The sequence below is a fragment of the Petaurus breviceps genome, unplaced genomic scaffold (assembly GCF_028583685.1).
Source record: "Petaurus breviceps papuanus isolate PSGF00001 unplaced genomic scaffold, PetGlider_PUasm1.0 174, whole genome shotgun sequence".
Lineage (NCBI taxonomy): Eukaryota > Metazoa > Chordata > Mammalia > Diprotodontia > Petauridae > Petaurus > Petaurus breviceps.
In genome coordinates this window covers 48,971,984-48,991,618 of record NW_027185761.1, presented here as the reverse complement: position 1 = coordinate 48,991,618, position 19,635 = coordinate 48,971,984, and positions in this window count along the sequence as shown.

Below are 19,635 nucleotides of genomic sequence, written 5' to 3'. Positions count from 1 at the left end.
GTGGTAAAAGCAAAAGAAAATAATAGACAGGAGCCCAGGTGAGTCATTCGCCCATGCACACCCATAGGTGATCAGAGCCCAACTCTAACATAAAATCTAAAGCCAAGAAGAAAGTTAGAAAAATGAGAAAATGGCAAAAAAGAACCTACAATAAAAGCTACTATACTGAAATGGAAACTCAAGAAGCAAAGTCAGAAGAAGAAAATGACTTGAAAACACCTACAAGCAAAGCCTCAAAGAAAAATGCAGATTACACTAATGAGAATTCTAAGAAAGCTAAAGAAAGGGACAAAGAGTCCAAAAATTACTTTAAAAATCACATAAGAGTGCTAAAGTAAAAATGGGAAAATAAATGAGAACAATGTAAGAAAATTATAAAAATAGAAGTAACAGTTTGTTAAAAGGTACCCCCAGAAAGCTTTTTTAAAATTCCTTAAAAATCAGGATTGGCCAAATGATAAAAGAGAACTAAAACCTCACTGAATAAATTAACTCCTAAAAAATAAGAATTGGTCAAGTAGAAGCTAAGAGCTCCACAAGACAACAATAAGCAATAAAACTAAGTCAAAAGAATGAAAAAATAGAACAAAATGTGGAATATCTCATAGGGAAAACAACTGACCTGGAAAGAAGATCAAGAAGAGATAATTTAAGAATTATTGGACTACCTAAAATCCATGATTAAAGAAAGACCTTAGACATCATATTTCAAGAAAATATAATGAAACACTGCCAAGTTAACTTAAAACTAGGGGGCAAAGTAGAAAAGGAAAGAATTCACTGATCAAGTCCTGAAAGAAATCCCCAAATGAAAACTCTCAGGAATATCATAGCAAAAATTAGGAGCTCCCAAGTCAAGGAGGAAATAAATGCAAGTAGCAAGAATGAAATAATTCAAAGACTATGAAGCTGCAGTCAGGATCACACAAAATTCAGCAGCTACCATTATAAAGGAGTGAAGGACTTGAAATATGATTTTCCAGGAGTTGAAAGAGCTAGGATTAAAAAAAAACTGAGTATAAATCTATAATGGAAAAAAATGGATTTTCAATGAAACAGAGCATTCCTGCTGAAAAAAAACCCCAGAGCTGAACAGAAAACTTGACATTCAAACACAAAACACAAGAGAAGCATAAAAAGGTAAACATGAGTGAGAAATAATAAAAATTTCATGAGGTTGAACTGTTTAAGTTCCCAACTGGGAAGATGATACATGTAACCCCTAAGAATATTATCATCAGGGTAGAAGGAATATACTTAGACAGAGGGTTTAAGTCTACTATTTTGGAATAACCCAAAATAATGGAAGGGCGAGAAAGAGTGATGCATTGGGATGAGGGATAAGGTGGATGTGTTTACAATTTGGGGTGAGTGTTAGCAATTTCACTATTATCATTTTGTTTTGTTTGGGTGGGAAGTGAGATACACTGGGGAACATTGGTGGCATAAAAACAGAAGATATCAATAATTATGTATATTGTAAAACTGTCTCCCCAAAATGAAATGCATTAATTAGGCAGTGAAAATGACTAATGGAAAACTCCATATGATCCATCATCAGGGAATCCTAGAGGAAAAACCTAGATTGTGGGAATTCCTCTTTGTAGGAATCATAGAATGGCATAGACAAGAATTCAACAAGATGAGGTGTGGATGTGGTCATGATTGTTACTATTAGTGGAAATCCCCATATGGGTGAGCTCATACATCCCCTGGAATATCAAAAAAAAAGGTATCAGAGTTTTGAGTGATTTTGAGTTGTGATTGATTCTCTAGGTCATCTTTCTGCAAACTGGAGGTCACAGATATTTGTATTCAATATGGATGCTTGAAAAATTATGCACTTAGAGGTTTGATCATGACACTTCATTCTTTTACAATATATTAGGTACAAGCTAAATGTGATAATCACCCATAAAAAAATGTTCAGGTAAATCCCTCAGAGTTTCCATTAAAACATGTGGGTAAAATGGTCTGAATATACATTCAAAGCACATATTTATCAGAGTGTGCTATAATAAGAGAACAAAATGAAGTATCATTTCCAAGGAAAATTTTAAACTATGAGGACTTTCATGTTACAAGACATTAATGACATTGGCCATTTGCTGCATGAATTATGGCAGAGAAATACCATTTGTTATATTGAAAACTGGGGTGTAATTTCCCACACATCAAAAGATGCTGCCACTGAATTTTCAAGCTTTCACTCTGCTTTAACATCAGCCTTAGATGATATACCTTGAAAGACTATTAGAATATCTTTTTATCTGACCTTTTCCCTCATGTCTCATTCAAAAACCCAGTGCAAAGGAAAACCATAGTGTTGTGAAATTTTTTCAAAGTGTATTTTGTTTTAGATCTTAAATTTCTTGCTCATAGAGATATGAAATAAACACATTTCCAAAAGTTCAGCAAAACTTTTCAGAAAGTTTGGAAAGACTCAATTAGATATTATGAAGATCCTTTCCTGAATAGATAAGTGGTCAAAGGAAAATGATTTTAAATAATTTAAATAATTTTAAATTGTAGATCCATTGTGGATTAAAATTCTTTTAAGGGGCAGCTAGGTGGCACAGTATATAGAGCACTGGCCCGGGAGTCAGGAGGACCTGAGTTCAAATCTGGCCTCAGACACTTAACACACACACACACAAAACTAGCAGTGTGACCTTGGCCAAGTCACTTAATCCCAGTTGCCCTACCTTCCCCCCTCCAAAAAAACAAAAATAAAATGCTTTTAAAAGGATTGCAAACTCTCAATAGTTACATGAAAGGTTACTATAATCACTAATAAGGGAAACATCCATAAACAACTCTGAGGTTTAATTTTACCTTTTCCCCTCAAAGTGGGGAAGATGAATCTAATCTTATCCAAGATGATAAAAGACAGAAATAATCAATGCTGGAGAGGCATTAGGTAGATAGGCAAATTGATGCACTTTTTGGTGGACCTGTGAATTGGCCCCATCTTCCAGGAAAACAAATTGTATATTATACAAGTTAAATCACTAAGTGGTTTATACCCTTTGACCAAGGTATGCCACCATGGAACATAAGTCAAGGAGATCAAAGACAGAAATAAAGGCCCCACAGAAACCCAAATATTCATAGCAACACTTTTTTTTGCAATAACAGAAATACCTATCATAAAGTTAATCTCTTTAATCAACTGAGGAAATTGATGAATAAATTATAGTAAATGAAAGTAATAGATAAGTATTGTACTTTAAGACATAACAGCTATGAAGACTTCAGAGAAACATTAAAAGACTTGAATGAACTAATACAATGTAAATTCAGTAAAACCTGGAGAACAACAGGCCTCATATGTAAGTACAAAAGAAAAGGCAAAAAGAGAGCCAAATCCTGGCGAATTTTAACCACCAGTCTCAATCCCAAAGAATAAATCAATCAATAAGAATTTTGATTAGATCCTTAGGTACCTATCTGGCACTGTGTTGAGCACTGGAAATACAAAGACCAAAAATGAACAACCTTTGCGTTCAAGGAGGTTATGTTCTATCAAAGTACAGTACATAATGGAATGCATTCACCTTCTCAGTGGAAAAGTAGAGGAACTCAGATGCAGAATGTAGAGTATGCTGGCAGATTTGGTTGCTGTATCAGGTGATGTTGTGGCAGGGAGTTATTTTTGGAAAATAGCTGGAGTGCTGAAACAAAAGTCATCTTTAAAAAAAAAAAGTTCAGGTGTGACTAGGTGGCACAGTGAATAGAGCACCACCCTAGAGTCAGGAGGACCTTAGTTCAAATCCAGCTTCAGACAACACAAAAACTAGTGACCTTGGGCAAGTCACTTAACCCCAATTGCCCTCCAAAAAAAAAGGAAAAAAATTTTCAACAATACCTAATGGAGAATGAAGAGGCATCAGCTCATTCTGGTTCTGGCGATATCTTATAGCAAATGTTAGCATGAAACTTGTATTAATTTCAAGCTCTTCAAAAATGCTTCATGTTTTGGACAGCAAAAAATTTACTTGGAAGTAAATGACTCGGAACATGCCGAAATTAAACCTCAGAATTGTTTCTGGGTACTTCCCTTATTAGTGATTATCGTAACCTTTCGTCTAGCTGTTGAGAGTTTGCAATCCTTTTAAAACTGCATTTCCTTTGACCACTAATCTATTCAGGAAATGATATTGGTTATACCTAGTTGAGTCTTTGCCAAACTTTCTGAAGAGTTTTGCTAAACCTTTGGAACTATGTTTATCTCATTTCTTTATGAGCAAGAAATTTAACACATCCTTTATTTTAATGACATTTTCATTTTAAGGTGAAGTCATTTTAATGACTTTATTTTAATCGTTTAGAAATGACATCCAGTAAACGTCAGAAGACCTGAGTTCAACGACATGCTCTGAAACTCATAAGCTGTGTGGCCACAGTCTTGGTATTTCCAATGGTTAGCACGGTGCCCGAGAGGTACCTAAGTCGCTAATAAAAATACATATTAATTGATTGATTCTTTGGCATTGAGATTGGTAGTTACAATTAAACGGAATTTTGGCTGACTTGTGTGTGCGTGTGTGTGTGTGTGTGTGTGTGTGGTCGCTCAACCAGAAATATGCATATGGATCAAATCTCTTTTGTTGTTGTTCAGTTGAGCAGTCATGTCCAACTTTTCAAGATTCCATTATGGGAATTTCTTGGCAAAGATACCAGATACCATTTCCTTCTTTGTAGGATTAAGGCAAATAGAGTTTAAGTGACTTGTGAAGGGTCACACTGCCAGCAAATGTCTGAGGCTAGATTTGAAATCAATTCTTCCTGACTCTAGGCCTAGTACTCTGCCTATTATGTCACCTAGCTGCAAATTCAAAACTCAAATCACAAACTGAATAAAATGTCACACAATCCAAATCCATCTCCAAGATAAAATCCTTAGTGATGCCTTGATTCTAGGAGGTCAAATCTTGTGCCTAATAGACATTGATATTCACTTTTTATGTTTGAAAATTTATTCATGTTCTGATTTGGTCATATGGCGATTATTTCTTCTGACAAGAATTAGGTACAAATTATACTCAGTGAGATGTAGAATGCCTCTTTTTCTCTTTCACACACAAACATATAACATGGACAACACCCTTGTAATTAACTCCACACCATTATTCTGTGTCCTGTTGTAGTAGGATAATGAAAATCTTTGCAGAACCAGAAAATAGAGATGCCCATGTCTCAATTGATGATCAAAGAATTTTAAGAAATGTGATGTCAATTTCAGTACCCAAAAAGTGGACAGTTCCCTGGAGTTCTTTGAACTCAAGATCTGACTTGGAGAAGCAAAGGATTCAGGATGATAACCTCATTTTACCAAAGAGGAAACTGAGATGGAGAGAGACTAAGTGAGTTTCCAAGATCATTTAGGTAAGGAAATAGCAGAGCTCATATCTGAACCCATGTCTTCTGATTCCAAATTCTGTAGGTGTTACCTTTCACCACAAAAACTTAATTCATTGAACCTGGTTCATGATTCACTTTTTACCAGCTTCCTGGAGCCCACAGAAAATATAAAATAGTTTCAGCCTAAGAAGATCTTTTTACTTTTTAGTGGCTGTCAAATGAAATCAGGGTCTTTTCTCATATTATCAGCACCCACTTTGACTATTTCCACACGGGTCATTTCTCATCTAACAACACACCTAGAATGAGGATCGTTTTGAAGGGAGAAAATTCAGTGTGATGTATTCAAAAGAGCACCAAGATAGAAAGATCTGGCATGAGTCCACCTTTGCCACAGATCAACCATGTAAGTTCAAGTGAATCATTCTATAGAATTATTAAACTTCAGGTGTAGAAGGGAGCTCAGTGGTCATGTAGTCCAAATTGCACCTGAAAAGAACATTCTTTGTTACATTCCTAACAAGTCATCATCCAGCTTTTGCTTAAAGACCTCCAATGAGGGTGAACTCACTACTACTAGACATGATACATTCTGCTTTGGAATAACTCAAATTGTAAGGAAGTTTTTCCTTACTTCAAATCTAAATTTTCCTCTCTTCAACTTCCATCCTTTGGAAACCAAACAGAGTAAATAATATGCCTCTTCCAAAATTTGTGTTTAGTCATTTTCAGTTATGTCCAAATCTTCATGACCCATTTTGGGGTTATCTTGACAAAGATGCTGGAGTGACTTGGCATTTCCTTCTCCAGCTCATTTTACAGATGAGGAAAGTGTGAGACCCAGGGTTAAGTGATTCAGGAAGACCAGTCTTTCTGACTCCAGGTCCACAATCTGTCCACTTTGCCACCCACCTGCTCTATCTTCAAAAATACAGTCCTTTGAATCTTGAAGACAGTCACTATATTCCCCTGAGTCTTCTCTTCTCCCTGTTAAACATCTTCAAGTCATTTATTCAAATCTCTTATGTCATAAAATTGAGGCCCTTAATCAATGGACACTCTTCTTCAGATGTTCAATGGCTTATCTAAAATATGGCACTTACTGATGGTAAACCAGCATTTATTAAGTCCTACTTTGTGCCAGGCACTGTGCTACAGTGCCTGAGGAGGCAAAGAAAGGCAAAAACCAGACAATACAAGGCAAGACAAGATCCTGCTCTCAAGGAGGTGACATCCTAATGAGGAAGACAAATAAACAACTAGCTACAAACAAAATATATACAGGACAGATTGGAGGTAGTTTCAGAGAAGAGGACATGGGGAAGGTTTCTTGCAGAAGCGAAGACTTTGGCTGAGATTGAAGTGCATCTAGGAGGCAGAGATGAGGAGCACAGTTTCCCAGAGGCAGCATGACCGTGGTTGGCGACTATCACCTCTTTATCCCTGGAAAGAATATAACTTAAGGTTTCACTAGCTTTCCAGAGTGTTATATCAGACTATTAATTTTTCATGAGCTGACAGTACACTATGAAGACCATATTTTTAAAATGCTGTCTAGCATTCTCTCCCTACATGCATGCAAAGTTGATTTCTTTTTAGATATAGGCATAATAATTTACATTGTCTCCATTAAACTTAATCTGTCACTACCTTTTTGGATTTTAACATGGCCATCTGATGTGCTACTTATTTCTCACAGTTTTGTGTCATCTTCAAATTTCCTAAATATTCCTCCTCTGTCTTAATCAATAAATAAAAATGTATTAATTACCTAACATATACCAGGCTCTATGCTGCTAAGTTTTAGGGTTACAAAAGAAGCAAAAGACAGTCCCTTCCCTCAAGAAACTAAAAATCTAATGGGGGAGACAACAGGCACACAAATATATACAAAATCAGTTACAGACAAGATAAATAGGAAACCATTAAGAAGTAAAGCCAAGCCCCAGAACCAGAAGAAGCCGAGTTTGGTTCTGGCCTCAGACACTTAACACCCACACACAAAAAAAAACTAGCCCTGTAACCTTGGGCAAGTTACTTAACCCCAATTGCCCTCCAAAAGGCAAAAAAGAAGAAGTGAAGCCAAGGAATTTGGAGGGGTTAAGGAAGGCTTCCTGTAGAAGGCAGGATTTTAGTTGATACTTAAAAGAAGCCAGGGAGATCATTAGTCATAACAGAAGAGGGAGAGCATTCTGGTCATGGGGGACAGCCAAAGAAAATATCTGTAGTCAAAAGATGGAGTGTCTTGCTTATGGAACAATCAGGAGGCTAGTGCCACTGGATGAAAGAGTATATGTTGGGGAGTAAGGTGTATGAAGACTAAAAAGGTAGAAGGGGTTTTGATGGAACTGTAGCAAAGCATATTGTCAAGGACACTATAGAGATACATCTGCTTTTCATGATACAGATCAAAATAGATCAATTTGACCAAATGAGATCATCCTGAAGAGTCTTAGAAAATTTGAAACTTTATGTAAAGACAACTGATTTTGATTTTAGTGGCAACTAGACACAGATAAATGGCCTCTGGCCACATACTTAAAGGGATCATTGAAATTCTTCTTCATTTTTGACTGGAGTTATCAAAAGATTATAGATTTTTAAAATTTTATTTTTCCCAATTACATGTAAAAAAATTTTTAGCATTCATTTTTTTTTAAATTTTGAGTTCCATATTCTCTCTCTCTATCCCCCTCCTCAAGAAGGCAATTGGTTTGATAAAGATTATACATGTGCAGTCATGCAAAACCTTTTCTTTTAGCTATGTTGTAAAAGAAAATACAGACAAAAACAAAAACAAGCCAAGAATAATAAAGTTTAAAAAAGATGTCTCAATCTGCATTCAGACTCCATCATTTCTTTCTCTGGATGTGCATAGCATTTTTCTTCACGAGTCTTTTGGAATTGTTTTGGATCGTTGTGTTGCTGAGAATAATGCATTATAATACAATATAGCTGCTACTGCGTATGTATAATGGTCACCTGGTTCAGAGGATCAGAGATTTAGAGTTGGAATCGATCTCAGTGACCATCTAATCCAATCCTTTTAGATGGGGAAACTGAGTCCTAAGGAAGTTGAGTAACTCATTCAAGGTCATACAAGTGGTAAACATTAGAGTGGTCTTTAACCCTAGTTCTCTGACCCCTGAGCCAAGGCATTTCAGATAAGTTTCAATGATGACTCAGTGGACCATCACTTTGTCACATTTACGAGCTGGGTGACCGTGGAGAAATACTTTCACCAGTCTGAGTCTCAGTTTCTTTATCTGCAATGAGAAAAATAATACTTGTCATACCTATATCATTGAGTTCCTCAAGCAAAGCATTCTGAAAGCCTTCAAATGTGGTGGAAATAGGCATTTAATGTTAATATTGACACAAAGAAAACATTTCCACCTCCTATCTTGCATAGCAAAATCATGGACAGCCAATATAGCTTTAGATACTTTTTATTAATGTCCTATTTGTAGACAAGACCCAAGAGAAAATAAGAATAGTAGACAGATCCCTGGAATTGAGGCCAGAAGGTGAGGGTCCAAGCTTTACTCTGCAGACAGCTAGGTGCCATGGTACATGGGATGCTGGATTTGGAGGGAGATTTGAGGTCAAATCCTGCCTCATTCATTTAGTGGGTACATGACCCTGGACAAGTAATTCATCCTCCATGAGCTTTATTTTCCTTGTCTATAAAATGGGAATACTAATAGCATCTCCGGAATTACTGTGAAGACCAAAAGAGACAACATATAGAAAACACTTAACAAAAACTTAAAGTTCTATAAGCATGTTTTAAAATTGTTTTTCATCTATAAAATGGGAAGGCTAAACCAGAGAATGTGCAAGGCCGCTTCCAGCTCTAAGTATTTGACTGTATGATATCACAATGGGTTTGCTGGCATGGATTCACAAAATGGGAAGATCCAAAATGATTAGAACATTAGACCTGTCCTTGTAAACTGTGTTCAGACACAACTTAAAGGTCCCCAACTGACTTCTACGCACACCAAGGACAAGGATCAAAACAAAGACACAATTTAGGATTTTTTTTTTTTTTGCTTAGAAAATGAGCTAATTTGAATGGCTTCCTAAACACAGGATGTGGTGAAAGGATAAGGTTTTCCATACAGATTTCTCTTTCTATAGAGAGGGTCACTAGAATTAGATTCTCAGAAGCTCTTGAACCAATCAATTGGCATTTTAAGTACTACTTGTGTCTGGCACTTGACTAGGAGGTGGAAATACCATGACAAAATGAAATAACCCTAATTCACAAGGAAATTGGTATCTAATGAGTGGGAATTTTCATTTCCATTCTGGGTCAGTGTGTAGACTCTTACAGAACTGCAGCTGTGCCAAGTACTAAGGATACAAAGCCCAAAGTGAAAAGGTTCCTGCCCTCAGGAAGTTTGCTTCCTAATAAAGGAGACAACCTGTACACATATAAACACGAACAGAATAGTGTGGTGTTTAAAAAAAAAGTCAAGAGATATAGTTTCTGTGTAATTTAATCATTTTATTAATAACGCCAGCATTTTAATAATAGGTAATCTGTGGCACTCTCAAATGCCAAAGACCAGCATGGTAGTGGACTCACAGCTTATATGCCCTTGGAAGAAGGTTATTTCTCAGGGTGGCAATCAGCTTTGATTGGTTAACAATTAAAGAGATAATGAATATTACAATGAGAGACTAAGAGTGACATCCTGTCAAAAAGAGACTATCCCTATAACCAGAGGATCCCCAGCCTCAGGCAATCTATTTAAAGATTCTATAGCCCCCACCCAAGCCTGAGCAGAAGGGAGTTTCACCTTATATAAGAACTCTGATCTAGTTGGGTAGAGTAGCAATACCCAGAATGAGGAAAATGTTAATTCTATCTTCCATCAGTCCCGTCCTTGAGAGATTGGAAAAGAAAATAGGATGGGGGTGGGGGGAAGCTTGGGTCTCCTCAATTTTAACAGTTGGCTATTAATATGAGAGAGAAATAAGCATTTCTCATAATAGGTACAAAATGAATATGAGCTTGTTTTGGTAGGTGGTGCACTGGCCACTGGGGAGACCATGAAAAGCTTCATGAAGGGGCTACTTGAGCTGAATATTAAAGGAAATTTGACTTAGAAAGTGCACTAATTTGCATAACTTTCCAAACATGTGGTAAGGTGAAAGGATAAGGCTTTCCATTCAAATTTATTCTGTTAGTAAGAGGGTAACCAGAGCTGAAATCTCAAAAGTCCTTGAACATAGCAATCAGTAAGCATCACTTGTGCTTAAGGGATAATAGAGAGTATAGAAGGCAGAGGTTAGGAGAGATAATATTCCAAGCATAGGAGACAACCTATGCAAAAGCATGGAGATGAGAGATGGAACTTTATGCATGGCAAAACAGATAAGTCAACATGGCTGGAATATAGAATCCATGAAGGGGAGCAATATGGCAAAATACTAAAAAGTAGGGAAGGGCCAGGTTGTAAAAGATGCTAAATGCCCCAAAGAGGACTTTGGAGGTAATAGGGAGTCACTGGAGTTTATTGAGTAGGAAGATGACATGGTCCAAAAGAAAGAGCTTGAATTGGGGTGATAGCTATATGATTAATAATGAAAGCTCCCTGTCAGGTCCCTCTTTCTGACTCATCTGAGATCCTCTATCTGCATCCATCTGATATCTCCTAAGAGAATCTGCTCTGGGAACAAAAAACCTTATCTCACTGACAAGGTGAAATCCCAGGGTTAATATTACAATTAGATGATGGTCATGCCAATATATCAGACTTCAGTTTGAGAACTCCAATTTCTATATCCAAGGACTCTAACCACATTTCCAGGCCTGGGCAGTTCTTTGGCCCATTTTTGCTTCATTTTTTCCATCACTGTGAAATCCAGTGACCTTCTCCAAGGAGTCATTTGCCACGGCTTATCTGGCATGAATGTTGCAGAAGCAATCTGCAGAATTTGTCCTAGGAAGATGGAGTATGAGAGAAGGCCACCAGTCCCATCAAGATTTGAGTTATCTGAGCTGGAAAATACAAATCAATGTTTCACTCATCCTCTTTCCTCTCCCTGAATCCCCAGTCTCTTTTTCTTCCATAAAACATATTTGTGCCAAAGGTCCCTGTTTCCTCTGGAATAGATTTGTATTATTTACTTGGACTTATGATGAACCATTCTTTTGGTATTTCAACCCATGCTGACTTTGGTTGAATAATTCTGCCTGATGTCCTTGCACAAAAGCCTCCCAGCATCCACTGGGCTTTGCCTCACTCTGTTAAGCAGCTAATTAGTCTGGCACCCACTGCTTAACCTACCAGTAAGTGACTGCTGTTCTATTAGTGACCTGAGTTTTACTCAATTCATATGGAGCTATCCATTTGTTTCTATGCTTCTTATCTCAGTACTAAAAATTGATATTGGCATCTCTTTTCCTCTGTGTCTCTTAAAAATATTTTGTTGGACAGGCAGAGAAAGAAGAAGGGGGATATAATCACAGTCTGATTTAAGAGGAAACCAGCATGGTGTATTAAAAAGAGGATTGGACTTCAGGGGATACTGGTTTGAATTGCAGTTCTGCTACTGATTATCTGTGTGACCTTGGGAAAGTTGCTTTACTTCTCTGGGCCTTGATTTATTCATCTGTAAAATGGAGGGGGGTGGAGTTGGACTAGATGATCACTAGGGTTCCTGCCAGTTCTAATATTCTACGATTTTATGATGTTCTTGATCTCATATTGACAAACATCACTCAACTAAAGTGTGCAAATAGTTGTATGTTGAACCATAATTTCAAACAGTAGATGGTTATGTGCGTATAGGATCTCTGATGCTGAGAATAAAGCTTCAGTAAACAGCTCAAGTTCCTGTGTAATTTTTTATGCAGTTTATTCATTCAGTGAATATTTATTGAGTATTTACTATGGACATTGCATTTTGCACTGTGGAAAGGATGGAGAAAGCTGAATTAGACAGAGCCTTGCCTTAGAGGAGTTTATAATTCAATTCAGTCTCTGTGATAAGTGCCTAATAAACGTAGGGTCCATTGCTAGGTGTGATCAGAAGTGAAGTAAAGGGGTGGGAGAAGAGCCAACAATGCAATAGCTCTTGCTTTCGAGAGGTTTCTATTCTATTGGGCAGAAACAATATAGTCTCAGATAAATAAATCCAATTTCAACATGAATAAATACCAAGTAATTGGGTGGGGGAGTTGTTGTTCAGTCATTTCAGTTCTGTCCTACTCTTCGTAACTCCATGGTGTTTTCTTGCCATTTCCTTTTCCAGCTCATTTTTACACACGAGAAAACTGAGGGAAACAAGGTTAAGTGACTTGCCCAGGGTCACATAGCTAGTAAGTGTCTGAGGTCAGATTTGAGCTTAGGAAAATGAGTCTTCCTGTTTCAAAGTCCAGTGCTTTATCCTCTGTGCCACCTGAATTCCCTGGTGAAGGGGTGAGAGATAATTAAAACCTGGAGGAATCAGGAAAGGATTCACATGGGGACTGGCACATGTGCAAAACTTTGAAGGAAGTTAGGGATTCCAAGAAGGGGAACTGAGTGGGAAGTGCATTCCAGACATGGGGAACAGCCTGTGTAAAAGGATGGTGGTGGGAAACAGAATGCCCTGTACAAAGAATAGCTAATAGATCACTTTGATTGAAACACAGAGTGTGAAGTATAAAGCAATATGAAATGAGACTGAAGATGGACAGGAATCATTTTGTAGAGTGCTGTGCATGACAGATATTGTTTTCTTATAAGAGTCAGTAGGGAGCTACTAAAGACTTTTGAGTAAGGGGACGATGAAGTCAAATGTTGGTTTGGGAAAATGGATTTAGCAGTTATGTGGAGAATGGACTGATAAGGACCCGGATAACAATATCCTTGTGAGGATATGCCACAAGGGAGGGCCAGAGGGCAATATGAATTTAGACAATGGAAAGAAATTTCACTTCTGGTTCTGGAAAAGGACAGAGAGGAAAAGAAGAAACAGATTTTAGCAGCATCCAAACTAGACAATTTGGAAATTAACCCATTTTTTAAAAAATCCAACCTGTTTTGTGATCTTTCTGTGAGGAAAGTCCTTGTGTTTTCACTAACCATCTCTAGGAAAAAACGGGGTCTTACCTTGAAGAGAATGCTCTGCCTGTCTAGAACATTATTACCGGTCAAGGATCCTCACCATACAGTCTAACTAATGCTGTTGATAACTTTATTCCTGATTGCTGCATCTTCTATCTCTTGCTTTGGCTTCATGTTTATCTCTTTTTCCCCACAACTGTGTACTGAGGCTAATCCCCTCAATCTTGTCCATGGAACATTTCCTGTCAAGGGTCCCATTATTTAGTGTGAGAGGCACCCTGCCCTTCAAAAATAGAGACATAACCACAGTATACTCATGGGCTTTTTCCAGCTTCCCATCATCCTTTCTGTGTTGAGGAAACTGTATTCTTTCCATCTTCAGAAAGGAACAGTTTCTAAATCAATAGAGTTTGTGACTTAAATAACACAGCTTTATTAAGCCCAAGACCTGTGATATCTTGTCCCCTCTGCCACCAGAAACATCCAGGCTGTTTCTGGAAAGGTTCCTTTGTATGAGAAAAACAATTCAGAAAAACTTTTCTTTCCTGGAGCCGTTCACCTCACTTTCCTATCTCCCTCCTCTCTGTCCTTTCTCCTTCCCCTTTCTCTCTTGTATCCCTTCTCCTCTCCTATTGACTTTTCTCTCTCCTTTCACCTTTCCTCCTAGATTCACAATCTGTGAGAGCTGGAAGAGATGTCAGCAGCCATCTACAGTATGCTGACCCATGTACAAAAAGAATCTCCATTATAATAACCCAACATATGATTGGACATCCAGCCTCTGCATGAAGACCTACAAGTAGGGGGAACTTAGCACTTCCTAAAACAAACCATGAGCCTTTTGGATGACCCTAAACCTAAATGAGTCTAATATTGAATAAAAACTTGAAAAAAGCTACCATGTCTCCTCTGAGCCTTCTCTTTTGTTGTTTTGTTGCTTTCAGTCATTCAGTTGAGTCCAACCCTTGGTGATCCCAAGGACCATAGCATGAATGGATTCTCTGTCCTCCACCATCTCTCAAAGTCTATCCAAGTTCATGTTCACTGTTTTCATGATGTTCTCTCTCCATCTCATCCTCTGCCTTCCCCTTTTCCTTTTGCCTTTAATCTTTCCCAACATCAGGGTCTTTTCCAATGAGTCCCATCTTCTCATTATATGGCCAAAGTCTTTAAGCTTCAGCTTCAGTATTTGACCTTCCAGTGAATAGCCTGAATTAATTTAAGTATTGACTGATTTGACTACCTTGTTCTCCAAGGGACTCTCAAAAGTCTTCTCCAGTGGCACAATTTGAAAATGACAGTTCTGCGGAGCCCTCTTTTTAGGGTAAACACACCCAGTTTCTTCAATTCATCCTTATGTGATGTGAGACTCGAGGCCCCTCACTATCCTGGCTGCCCTACTCTGGACACTTTCAAGCTTATCAATGTTCTCCCGAAACTATGGCACTGAGAACTAATAACAATATTCCTGCAGAGATCTGACTAGGACTGAACATTGTGGATCTATCACTTTGGTAGTCTTGGAAGTTCTGCTGAAGATCACCTTTGAGGGGCTGCTACTTCACACTGATGATTCATATTGAGTTTGTCTTCCACTAACCGCCCCCTCTGATCTTTTCAGAATTCTTAAATATTACTTTACATTGAATAATATTCAAAATTATTGAATATTAATTATAGAAGAAGAAAATTAAGTCTTAACCAAAGAAATCAGTCTCTAACATGAGACTTTCAGGCATCAGAAAATCAGTGAAGGCAAGCTAAAAAAAATGTTTGTTTTTTAAGTTAGAGGGATCTTCTTGAGATCAACCTATGCCATAATCAATTCTACCTAACAATAACAGCAACAATAACAAAAACAATTTCATAGTCCTGTTTTAAGTTTCTCACCACTCAATCTATCATCCATTCAAACTGTTATCTTACTAAAACACAAATGTGACCATACTCAGTGTCAACTCCACTAGCAACCCCTTTGGTCCTATAGGACCAAATAGTAAATTCCCAGGCTTTTTGAACCCTCCATAACCTGCCTCCCCCAACCTTATACCTTACAACACACACACACACACACACACACATACACACACACACAGAGGCACACTGTGATTTAGTGATTTTTTGGTTACCTTCCATGACATTCTATCTCCTGACTATTTTCACTGGCTGTTCCCCATATTTGGAACTCTTTCCTTTCTTAGCTCTGTCTCATAACTTCCCCCTAACTCCCTTCAAGTCCCAGTCCAAATATCACCTTCTATAGGAAGCCTTTCCAGACCTCCTTTCCTAATGTCTTCCCTCTGACATAATCTTGATGGTTCATAATTGTTTGCATGTTACCTCCCACATCACACAGTTGGCTCCTTGAGAGCAAGGACTTTCTTTAACCTTTCTTTGTATCTCCAGTATTTGACACTGTGCCAGGTTCATAGCAGGTTTTTAATAAATGTTTTTTGATTAAAAGCTTGTTTATTTGATAATACTGGAGCTGAATCCAGTAACTGTCCTTGGCAAAGACATTTTACATGGATTATCAATGTCATGGTCCACTTCAACTCTCCCTGGTTTTTCCATTCTCCCTAGGGTGGCAGAGATAAGCATTGATGTCCATGTTTTCAGGTATTGAAAAATTCTGAAAACTGAACACTTCTTCCTAGTTTCCTGCTTCCCATAAGGAATCCATTTTAAGAAATCACAAAATTTTCAACATAGAAGAGACTACAGAGATCCTTAGCCCTAACTCCTAGATTTTCAGAAAGGAAATCGAGGGCCAAAGTGGATAAGGGACTTGTCCAACACTACACATATAATTTTTTTAAGTTTTTTGAATAGTATTTTTTCCAATTACATGTAAAGGCAATTTTCAACATTCATTTTTGAGAGATTTTGAGTTCCAAAATGTTTTCGTACCTCCCTGCCCTCCTCCCTCCTCCAGACAACAAGCAATCTGATATAGGTTATACATGTTCAATGATATAAAACACATTTCCACATTATTCATGTTATGAAAGAAGAAACAGGATGAAAAAGAAAAAATACACACAAAAAAGAGAAAACAATATGCTTTGCTCTGCATTCATATTCCATATTTCTGGATGTGGATAGAATTTTTTATCATAAGTGTTTTAGAATTGTCTGAAATTATTGTATTGCTGAGAAGAGCTAAATCAGTGATAGTTTATTATTGCCCAGTGCTACTATTACTGTGTACAATGTATAAACCTAATTGATGGCAGATTATCATATAAACCTACCTGCCCATATGATGACATTCAATTGACAGATTTTTGGTTTTTAGACAATGGTAAAAAACTTGTTTTTCATTCTACCATCAATAAGTATCATCATTCTATTTTCAATACATGTAAGTGGTGAGGGCCTCCAGCTACACCTGTCTGTGGATGACATTATCCTGGTGGCATCAAGCCCCAGAACAAGACCTGGTCTCTTAGATATGATCTCTAATCAACTAAGAGTTTGGTCCAACCATCTATGCAAGTAAAACCCAAGTGGAAGAAGAGTGACTATGGTTTACATTGTGATGTGCAGTTATTTGGACTGCCTATGGAGATGATGAGCATGTTGTCAGACACTGAAAGTTAGCAAATTAGGCCCCAAATTGCAGGAAGAGAGTGACCTGGGGTGTTGGGAAATTGCTAAGCAACTTGGACAATCTTAAGCTTCTCCTTAAAACAAAGTCCTTCCTTCTTTCTTATTTTTTTTAAATGGAATTTAAAGAACAAAAAAGAGAGAATTTACATAAACAAAATGAAACAGAAAAAGAGGGTTATATCAAAAAAACAAATATCTTACTATATACAGCTTGCTTTATTTCTAAAAAAAGTATATAATAAATTCAGTGTGTTAATCCCAAAGTTGGGCCTCCTTCTGTTCCCTTCTGTGCATGACCCTCCATGTTCATTTAATTCTTGAGCACCCTGGACAGCAACAGACTGCCTCCCTCTGCCTCCCTCCTCATGCCACCCAATGACACGTGTAGTGTTTTTCTCCTTTTAGTAAACACTATCAAGAAAACAGTAATTTAAGGATGTTTGGGTTGGTTATTCATGTTTAAACTAAGAAAGGTAACTCAAGGGGGAAGGAGTATGCTGAACCCATTAGTAATTTTCTCATCTAAAATGAATAGAATACTCTAATTATAAGTTGCTTTATTATACACATCTTCCCTTTATGCACAATTTTCTCACAATGGATTATGTCCATACAGTAAGAGGTGGGTATAGATACTATTTGTATCTATTGTTTGTAAGGTAATGGAGTTGAAAGTAAAAGGTGTGGAACAGCTCGGTGGCATAGTGAATAGAACACCAGCCCTGGAGTCAGGAGGACCTGAGTTCAAATCCAGCCTCATACACTTAACACAAAATGAGTCGTGTGACCTTGGGCAAGTCACTTAACCCCAATTGCCCTACCTTACCCCCTCCAAAAAAAAATAAAAAAGAAAGTAAAAGGTGCAGGTCATCTACTTTGGCCCTCTGTATGGGAACTTCCCTTATAAGTCGTCATCTAGCCCAGTGCTTCTTAAAGTTTGGGTCTCAACTCCATATGGGGTCATGACCCACAGTTTTAAGAAGTGCTGAAGGGGTTGTGAGTGGAAGAGGTTTAAGAAGCCCTAATTCTAGCCTGTGCACCAATGTTTTCAATGGTATGAAATTTCCTACCTGATAAGGGAATTGCTGTTCAGACTTTTCAGTTGTGTCTGACTGTTCATGATCCTATTTGGAGTTTTCTTGGTAAAGACACTGGAGAGGTTTGTCATTTTCTTCTCCAGTTCATTTTACAGAAGAGGAAACAGGCAAACAGGGATAAGTGACTTGCCCAGCTCACAGAGCTGGAAGAGTCTGAGGCCAGATTTGAACTCAGGAAGATGAGTCTTCCTAACTCAAGGCCTAGCAATCTATCCACTGAACCACCTATCTTGCCTAAGGGAATTTTAGACCCTTCTAATTATTGGTCATTTCTACCTTATATTTGAAAAGATAGATTAAGTGCTATTGATCACCTAGACTGATGTGTAGCAGCATTCTTAAGTAAATTGTGGCAAATTAAACAAGAGACTGACAAGATTTTCAGTTCTTCTTTCCCCACACCCATCAGCTACTGGTACCTTCTCCTCTGAGATCACTACCTTCCAACCTTTCTGTATATACTTATACACACCTAGCATTTACATGTTGTCTCCCCCTTTGGAAAGTAAGCTTCTTGAGGGGAGGGATTCTTTTTGCCTTTCTTTGTATGCAAACCATTTTGCACAGAGCCTGGAACATGGAAAAAGCTTACTAAGTGCTTTTTGACAAACTGACCAACCCACTGACTATAGTTACACAAAAGGGGGAAAGGATGTATTTATCATTAGAAGGTTAAAAATGAAATGTTAATAGGGATAAATGTAAAATCTTGCAGATGGGGTAAAAAAGAAACTACTTTTTTGAATACAAAATAGAGGAGGCAGGACTAGGCAGCACTTCAGTTGAACAAAATCTTGTGGGTTTAGTGAAACACAAGTACAATGTCTGGTACGTTTTCTTGCTGTTGTTGAGTCATTTTTCAGTTTTGTCTGACTCTTCGTGACCCCATTTGGGGTTTTCTTGGCAAAGATACTAGGGTGGCTTTCCATTGCTGATGAGGGATGGCTCCCAATAGGTTCAGCAGGAACTCTGATCTTTATCTAAGACCAGAAAGCCTGCAATTCAGTCTGGAAAGAATTCAGTAGGCCCAGGCTAACTTGGAGTCAGAGTTGTAAAAGTTTATTATATACCTTACAGCGGTCAAGGATCCTTAGGGGACCTGCAACCTCAAAGGGGTAAAATTAAGATTTATATAGAATCATCCATAGTAGCACCCATGCCAATTATGCTAACTAGGTGATTAAGGATGGGATTAGGGAGGAGTTAAGGTGGGGACAGTGTTTAAAGGAACATTCAATTTTAATGTAACTGTGCAGGCATATTGCCCATGATTCACTGGGAAAAAGCCCAAGGGGGAGCTACCTGGAGGTGTGGTTTTAGGCTTGAAGCATCACTAAGTCAGCTAATGGTCAAGGGCTAATGGAGAAGTGCCCAATCTGCCACCTATCAGTGTTATGTTTGACAAGATTGATGTCTGGAGACCATGGCTAACCAGAGACTCAGGGGATAATAGGCTAAGGAGTTAACCCAGAGATAGGATGCTGAAGGATTCATTG